At 33.1% G+C, this 7,305-nt stretch overlaps 2 pseudogenes; both read left to right on the forward strand.

The window, feature by feature from the left end:
* The window catches only part of LOC128037045 (ATP synthase subunit a, chloroplastic-like), an 821-nt pseudogene extending 575 nt beyond the window's left edge, over positions 1-246 (forward strand).
* Positions 247-5,686: 5,440 nt separating this feature from the next.
* LOC128037048 (ATP synthase subunit alpha, chloroplastic-like) lies at positions 5,687-7,248 on the forward strand (annotated as a pseudogene).
* The last annotated feature ends 57 nt before the right edge of the window (positions 7,249-7,305 follow it).

A 7,305-nucleotide genomic window follows, 5' to 3' on the forward strand; every position in this document is an offset into this window, starting at 1 on the left:
AACCCACTCCATTCTTTTCCTTTAACATTTTAGAGGATTTCACAAAACCCTTATCACTTAGTTTTCGACTTTTCAGGAATATATTAGCAGATGAATTAGTAGTTGTTGTTCTTGTTTCTTTAGTACCTTCAGTCGTCCCTATACCTGTCATGTTCCTTGGATTATTTACAAATTAGGATTCAAGCTCTTATTTTTGCAACTTTAGCTGCAGCTTATATAGGCGAATCCATGGAGGGTCATCATTGACTAGTTTTTTTGAAATAGTCTGGCCCTTTTCTTTTTTAGCTTAGCTTGGTCCAATCCAATGTATGCGCAACTCAAGATAATCTACTTACTTAGGACCATAAATATACAAATACGACGATCTAGAGTAATAACAAAAAGATTACGATATTAGAAGGTGTAATAAAAAAGGAAGAAGATCTAATTGAAAAGATCTTTTCCTAAAATTCTAAGGTTGGTCCATTTTTTATTACTTATATTTATATCATATTTACCTTCAATCAATATTATCTTTATCTTGATATTGTTTTTTGTTATTCAATTTCAATATTATGAGTCCTAATTCGAATAGGAATTCTTGTAGTATCAATTTAGGGTCTATGATTTTTAAAAAGCTGTTCTTTATATAGAATGATTCCCATTTCAGTCGATTTCTTCATTCAATTCAATGATTGACCAAAAGAATTTTTTGTAAATAATAAAATAAATTGCATGAACTTAGCTCAATCAAATACTGATATTGATGTTTTTATTGTATGCAATGATTTGGTCTAATAGATTCGTCCATTTAGATTGTATCCATGTGAGATAATGCTAAATAAAAAATAAAAGGAAGAGACGAATTTACATTACAAAAAACGATATAAAAAAAAAAAAATGGTTAGGAAGAAAAAAAAGGGGGTAAAATTAGGTATATGGAGATCTAATGGCTATAAGACAGCTCTTGTCTATCCTTTGAGGAAGAATTCTAGAATCCAATTGGAATCTAAAGACATGAATAGTTTGGTTTACGTTATATAAGAACACATACATATGGGATATTAGATATTGACTAGATTTATACCAACTCAAAATATATCTAATCCAACCTACTACTGTGGATTTAGATAGGTATTTAATAGAAGAATAAAGTTCCTCTGTTTCGTCTTTGACTATAGATTGAACGAATAAAGAGATAAATAAAATAAAGACAAAACAGAAGAATTCAAAGCCAAAGAATGGGTTGGAAAAAAGAAGGAAGAACAAAGTATGTGCGGATTCAAAAAATCTAGCGGATGGGACCTAAAAAAAAGATGTCGAAATAGTTCTGACAGTTCAATAATCTTCTCACTTCCATTCAGGTTCTTGTTACTTCAGCAGGTTGAATCTTTAGCGATGGAATAATATAATTAAGTCAAAATTCATTGGATGATTGTATCATTAACCATTTCTTTATTTTGGTGCGAAGACTTATCATGAATCCACTGATTTCTGCCTTTCAAATTATTGCTGCTGGGTTGGCTGTCGGAGCACTTCTAATGGACCTGGGTTGGTCAGGAACTGCTAAGGCCAAGCTGTAGAAAGGTATCGAGAGACAACCTTGACAGAAGGAAAAATACAGGTACTTTATTGTTAGTTTGGCTTTTATGGAAGCTTTAACAATTTATGGGCTGGTTGTAGCATTGGCACTCTTATTGCGAATCCTTTGTTTAATCCTATAAACATGAGAATTTTATTTTTTCTTATTTAATGGCTTGGGACTTACTCCTCCTTTTCATTCTATCAAGATTTCACCTACAATTAATTATTCGTTGGGACAATAATCCATGGGAAGGATTAATTTGAGGATGAGGAATTATCACCGACTCTTTCTTCCTTCCTTCTTAGTTCAAGAGACCCCTTATTTCTTAATTTCTTGTTTACTTATTTCTTATTTATTGTTTAAAGGAGTGTTGCAACAAATGAGGTATTTTGCCATTGACATGAAACCTGCCCTAATTCTAATAAAATTATTATTATTAGAATTTTCAATTGAAAAAAAAATACATTTCTAGCTAACTAGATAAATAGAATCTATTTTTGACTCCGTTTATACATAGGTAAATGAAAATTCATAATCATAATAATGAATAATTTTATAATAAATTTAATAATTTATTAAAACAAAAAAAATACATAGAATTAGAATAATTAGAATAATATAAATAGAATAGAATAAATGGAAAAGGAGTCAAAGCGATATAATACAAAAAGAAAGAACCGAGTTTTTTTTTAGTCTATCTAAAATAAAATAGAGATCATATGAAAATGTAAACCGATTCTTTCGTTTCCTTGGGTCACTGGCCATCCGCCGGAGTTTCGGGTTAATACCGATATTTTAGCAACAAATCCAATAAATCTAAGTGTAGTCCTTGGTGTATTGATCTTTTTTGGAAAGAGTGTGTGCGAGTTGTTTATTTCAAGAATAGGCTGGATTCACCCAGTTGTACTTTTTTCATTATAACTAGGAAAGAAAAGGTGCATGATCCGCGAATTACTTCTGAATAAATTTTAAAATCATATTATAGAACCATAGCATTTCGATTCATTGGTACATCGACTTTGATTCTCTATTAACCAATAATCTGGGACCATTAACATGGTTAAGGCCAAACCCGTTTGAAGTTCAGATGCAGCAGGGTACTCTTTCTACTACTATGTTACTAAATACAGAAATATTTTCAAAACAAAAATGTTTTTTCGATATAAAACACTCATGTCGATAAAACGATTTGAGCCTTTTAATGCTGAATCGATGACCTATGTATAAAGGAGAAGAATTCTTTGAATTTGAAGAAAAAAAAAAAACAACTTTGCTGACAAATTACAATTATACATTATACAATTCTAAGTACAATTATAAATTACAAATTATATGTAAATCTTTGATTTATTATTTTTTAATATACTTTTTAGTTTTTGTATACTAAGTGAAAGGAAAATAAAGACTACCATTAAAAGCCCAAGCAAGTTACTATATCCATGTGTATTATGTCCCTATCTCTATGAATATGAAACAAATATGAAGATTCCATTTTTCCATTATTGTTCACTAATAATAGTGGAATTACTGGCGCAGAGTCAAAAGAAAGGGTGTGACACGCCACCGTTGATGAATCACTTCGATAAATCCGCTTATAACAAACTCTTATATGATTTCGAGTAAAATCAAGAACCATTAAGCACAAAACAAAACGCAGTAACACTTTTGGAAATATCAAAGAATGTTACTCATGTAATAATAAGACTTATTCTTTCTTTTGGTGTCCCTCATTAAGTAAAAGCCGATTATCTATCAATCTAATATTAATTGGATGCCTGAACATTCAGAGACTTTCATCCGTCTGTATACAAAGTATCTTCCAACCTTCTACAACCATTCATTAGTTAATTAGACACTCCCGTTATCAATCTAATTCAAGACTCCTCTAGTAGCCACTCCATTAGTAAGGGGCTCCCATATCAAGATTTTGATTCCCTTCCACTACTTTAGTTTTCCTTGAATCCTAGACGTTGGAGACGTTAGGATTTCGAGTTTTGTTGATCAGGCGACACGGATTTGAACTGGGGAATAAAGGTTTACAGTCCCCGCCTTACCGCTCGGCCATGTCATAAAGGCTACAAACAAAAAGAGTATCCCCTTTTCTTTTCATTTTAGATCGGATCCATACCTTCAATTGGTTATAGTATCTCAAGACACACAATATCTAAAAACTTTCCTTTCTTTTCTATTGAAAAAGAAAATGTGGATTCTCAGTTACAAAGTCAAAATTCAGGACAAATAAATTGGAACCATTAACTATTGACTGCAAATTTATGGACGATTCTTCTTCATGTCTTTTCTAATGGTATAAGAAAATCAAACTGGATACATAACTAATCAGTATTGATTTTTTCAATAAAAAAAACTTTCTGAATTTCAAGTATATTATAATAATATAACAGCAATTATGGTCTATATAAACCCCAGAGCATAAGTTGTTACACAGTTATAGTTATCTAATGAAATTATTTTATCTATCTAGATATGATGTCCATAGGAATCAGCTTTTGAAATATCGTGTTTCAATTTTCATTGAATAGATTAAAATAAAAGAAAAATAGAATTTTGATAGAGCACGCCATGTCTTGTCTCCATTAGAGCGTTATAATGGAATAAAGAAGACATATATAAATAGAAATGCTATATCACATGTTTAATAAATATAAGCCCCCTTTTCGTACGCACTTCAATCATATTCTAAATATTCTACTAAAAATAAAAACTAAAAAGTGGGTAAAAACATCTATCTTCTCTGCGAATCGTTTTTTGAACAATGGGTCCATGAAAAAATTAAGCGCTAGAATCAACTCTCTCCTATATATATATTTAGAATTATTTTGTCTTTATCTCAATGAACAGATCAAATCAGAATTCCTTTCATTTTCTGGTATTCAATCAGTTGGAATATAATATCATAATAATGGTAAAATTGAATTATTTTTTTATATTCTATACAAAACAAAACTCCATGCGGCTAAATGGCATTTATCAATTCTTTTCTGTATCTGTTTGTTCTATATAAATAAAAATTTGAGTATAATTTTCTTCTTCCGTTCATACGCATTTCATATTTCATACATTCCATATATATATGGTATATGGAGTTAGATAAATTTCATGTGATTCAGTAAACAGAATAAATTCAATTCCATCATTAGATCGATTCGTAGGATTCGATGAAGAAGAAAAGAATGGGATTCTTTTGAAATGGGAAATTCAAAATGCTCGGGATGAAAATGGAAATGTCTACAATACCTGGGTTGAATCAGATACAATTTGAAGGATTTTGTGGGTTCATGGATCAGGGCTTAACAGAAGAACTTTATAAGTTTCCAAATTGAAGATACAGAGCAAGAAATTGAATTTCAATTATTTGTGGAAACATATCAATTGGTGGAACCGTTGATAAAGAAAGGGATGCTGTATATGAATCACTCACATATTCTTCTGAATTATATGTATCCACAGGATTAATTTGGAAAACCAGTAAGGATATGCAAGAACAAACAATTTTTATTGGAAACATTCTTTAGTGAACCCTCGGAACTTCTATAGTAAATGGAATATACAATTGTGATCAATCAAAATATTGCAGCCAGTATCTATTATCGATCAGGGATCATAACGGAATTTCGGTCTATACTGGTACCATAATCAGATTGGGGAGGAGAGTTAGAATTAGATAATCGAAAGAGGATCTTGAATACTATTCGAAATTCAGAAGAACTACGCGGGGGCTATTGAACGGCTGGAAAAGGCCAGGCCGCTTACGGAAAGTAAAATGGAGGCGGATCAGTTTCAGTGAATGGATACTCTGAGATAGAACGAGAAAATTGAATTTGATTAATTCAACTTATAAGATTTTGGAACAATTAGAAAATTACAAAAATGAAACCATTTATTTTGAACAACAAAGAGCGATTAATCAAGTCCGACAACGGGTTTTCCAACAAGCTTTACAAGGAGCTCTAGGAACTCTGAATAGTTCTTTAAACAACGAGTTACATTTACGCACCATTAGCGCTAATATTGGCTTGTTTGGGGTGATGAAAAATAACTGATTAGCCCTTTTTTACCTTTTACTTTATTGTAGATTGTAGGCATTATTTTTTCTTCAAAAATAATTAGGAAATACTCATGGTAACTATTAGAGCCGACGAAATTAGTAATATTATCCGTGAACGTATTGAGCAATATAATAGAAGTAAAGATTGTAAATACTGGTACCGTCCTTCAAGTGGGCGACGGCATTGCTCGTATTCATGGTCTTGATGAAGTAATGGCAGGTGAATTAGTAGAATTTGAAGAGGTACCATAGGCATTGCCTAAATTTGGAATCAAATAATGTTGGTGTTGTATTAATGGGTGACGGTTTGATGATACAAGAGGAAGTTCTGTAAAAGCAACAGGAAAAATTGCTCAGATACCAGTGAGTGAGGCTTATTTGGGTCGTGTTATAAATGCCTGGCTAAGCCTATTGACGGTCAGGGTGAAATTTCAGCTTCTGAATCTCAGTTAATTGAATCTCCTGCCCAGGTATTATTTCGAGACGTTCCGTTTATGAGCCTCTTCAAACAGGCCTTATTGCTATTGATTCGATGATCCCTATAGGACGTGGTCAGCGAAATTAATTATTGAGGATAGACAGACCGGTAAAACAGCAGTAGCCACGGATACGATTCTCAATCAGCAAGGGCAAAATGTAATATGTGTTTATGTAGCTATCGGTCAAAAGCATCTTCTGTGGCTCAGGTGACCACTTTCCAAGAAAGGGAGCGATGGAGTACACCATTGTGGTAGCCGAAACGGCGGATTCCCCAGCTACATTACAATACCTCGCTCCTTATACAGGAGCTGCTTTGGCTGAATATTTTATGTATCGTGAACGACACACCTTAATCATTTATGATGATCTTTCCAAGCAAGCACAGGCTTATCGCCAAATGTCTCTTCTATTACGAAGACCGCCGGGTCGTGAAGCTTATCAGGAGATGTTTTTATTTGCATTCGCGCCTTTTAGAAAGAGCCGCTAAATCAAGTTCTCAGTTAGGTGAAGGAAGTATGACTGCTTTACCAATAGTTGAGACCCAGTCAGGAGACGTTTCGGCGTATATTCCTACTAATGTGATTTCCATTACAGATGGACAAATATTCTTATCCGCCGATCTATTCAATGCTGGAATCAGACCTGCTATTAATGTGGATTTCCGTCTCCAGAGTAGGATCGGCGGCTCAAATTAAAGCTATGAAACAAGTCGCTGGTAAATCAAAATTGGAATTGGCCCAATTCGCCGAATTAGAAGCCTTTGCACAATTTGCTTCTGATCTCGATAAAGCTACTCAGAATCAATTGGCACGAGGTCAACGATTACGTGAGTTGCTTAAACAATCCCAATCAGCTCCTCTTACGGTGGCAGAACAGATAAGTACTATTTATACCGGAACGAATGGTTATCTTGATTCATTAGAAATTGGACAAGTAAGAAATTTCTCGTTGAGTTACGTACTTACAAAACGAATAAACCTCAGTTCAAGAAATCATATCTTCTACCAAGACATTCACTGAGGAAGCGGAAACGCTTTTGAAAGACGCTATTCAGGACCAAATGGAACGTTTTCGACTTCAGGAACAATTATAAATAGAAAATTCTAACTTAATGGAATATAGAAATCGATTCTAAATTGCGTCCAATAGGTTTGAACCTATACCAAAGGTTTAGAAGACCTCTGTCCTATCCATT

This window comes from Gossypium raimondii, unplaced genomic scaffold (assembly GCF_025698545.1).
Source record: "Gossypium raimondii isolate GPD5lz unplaced genomic scaffold, ASM2569854v1 Contig00188, whole genome shotgun sequence".
Taxonomy (NCBI): domain Eukaryota; kingdom Viridiplantae; phylum Streptophyta; class Magnoliopsida; order Malvales; family Malvaceae; genus Gossypium; species Gossypium raimondii.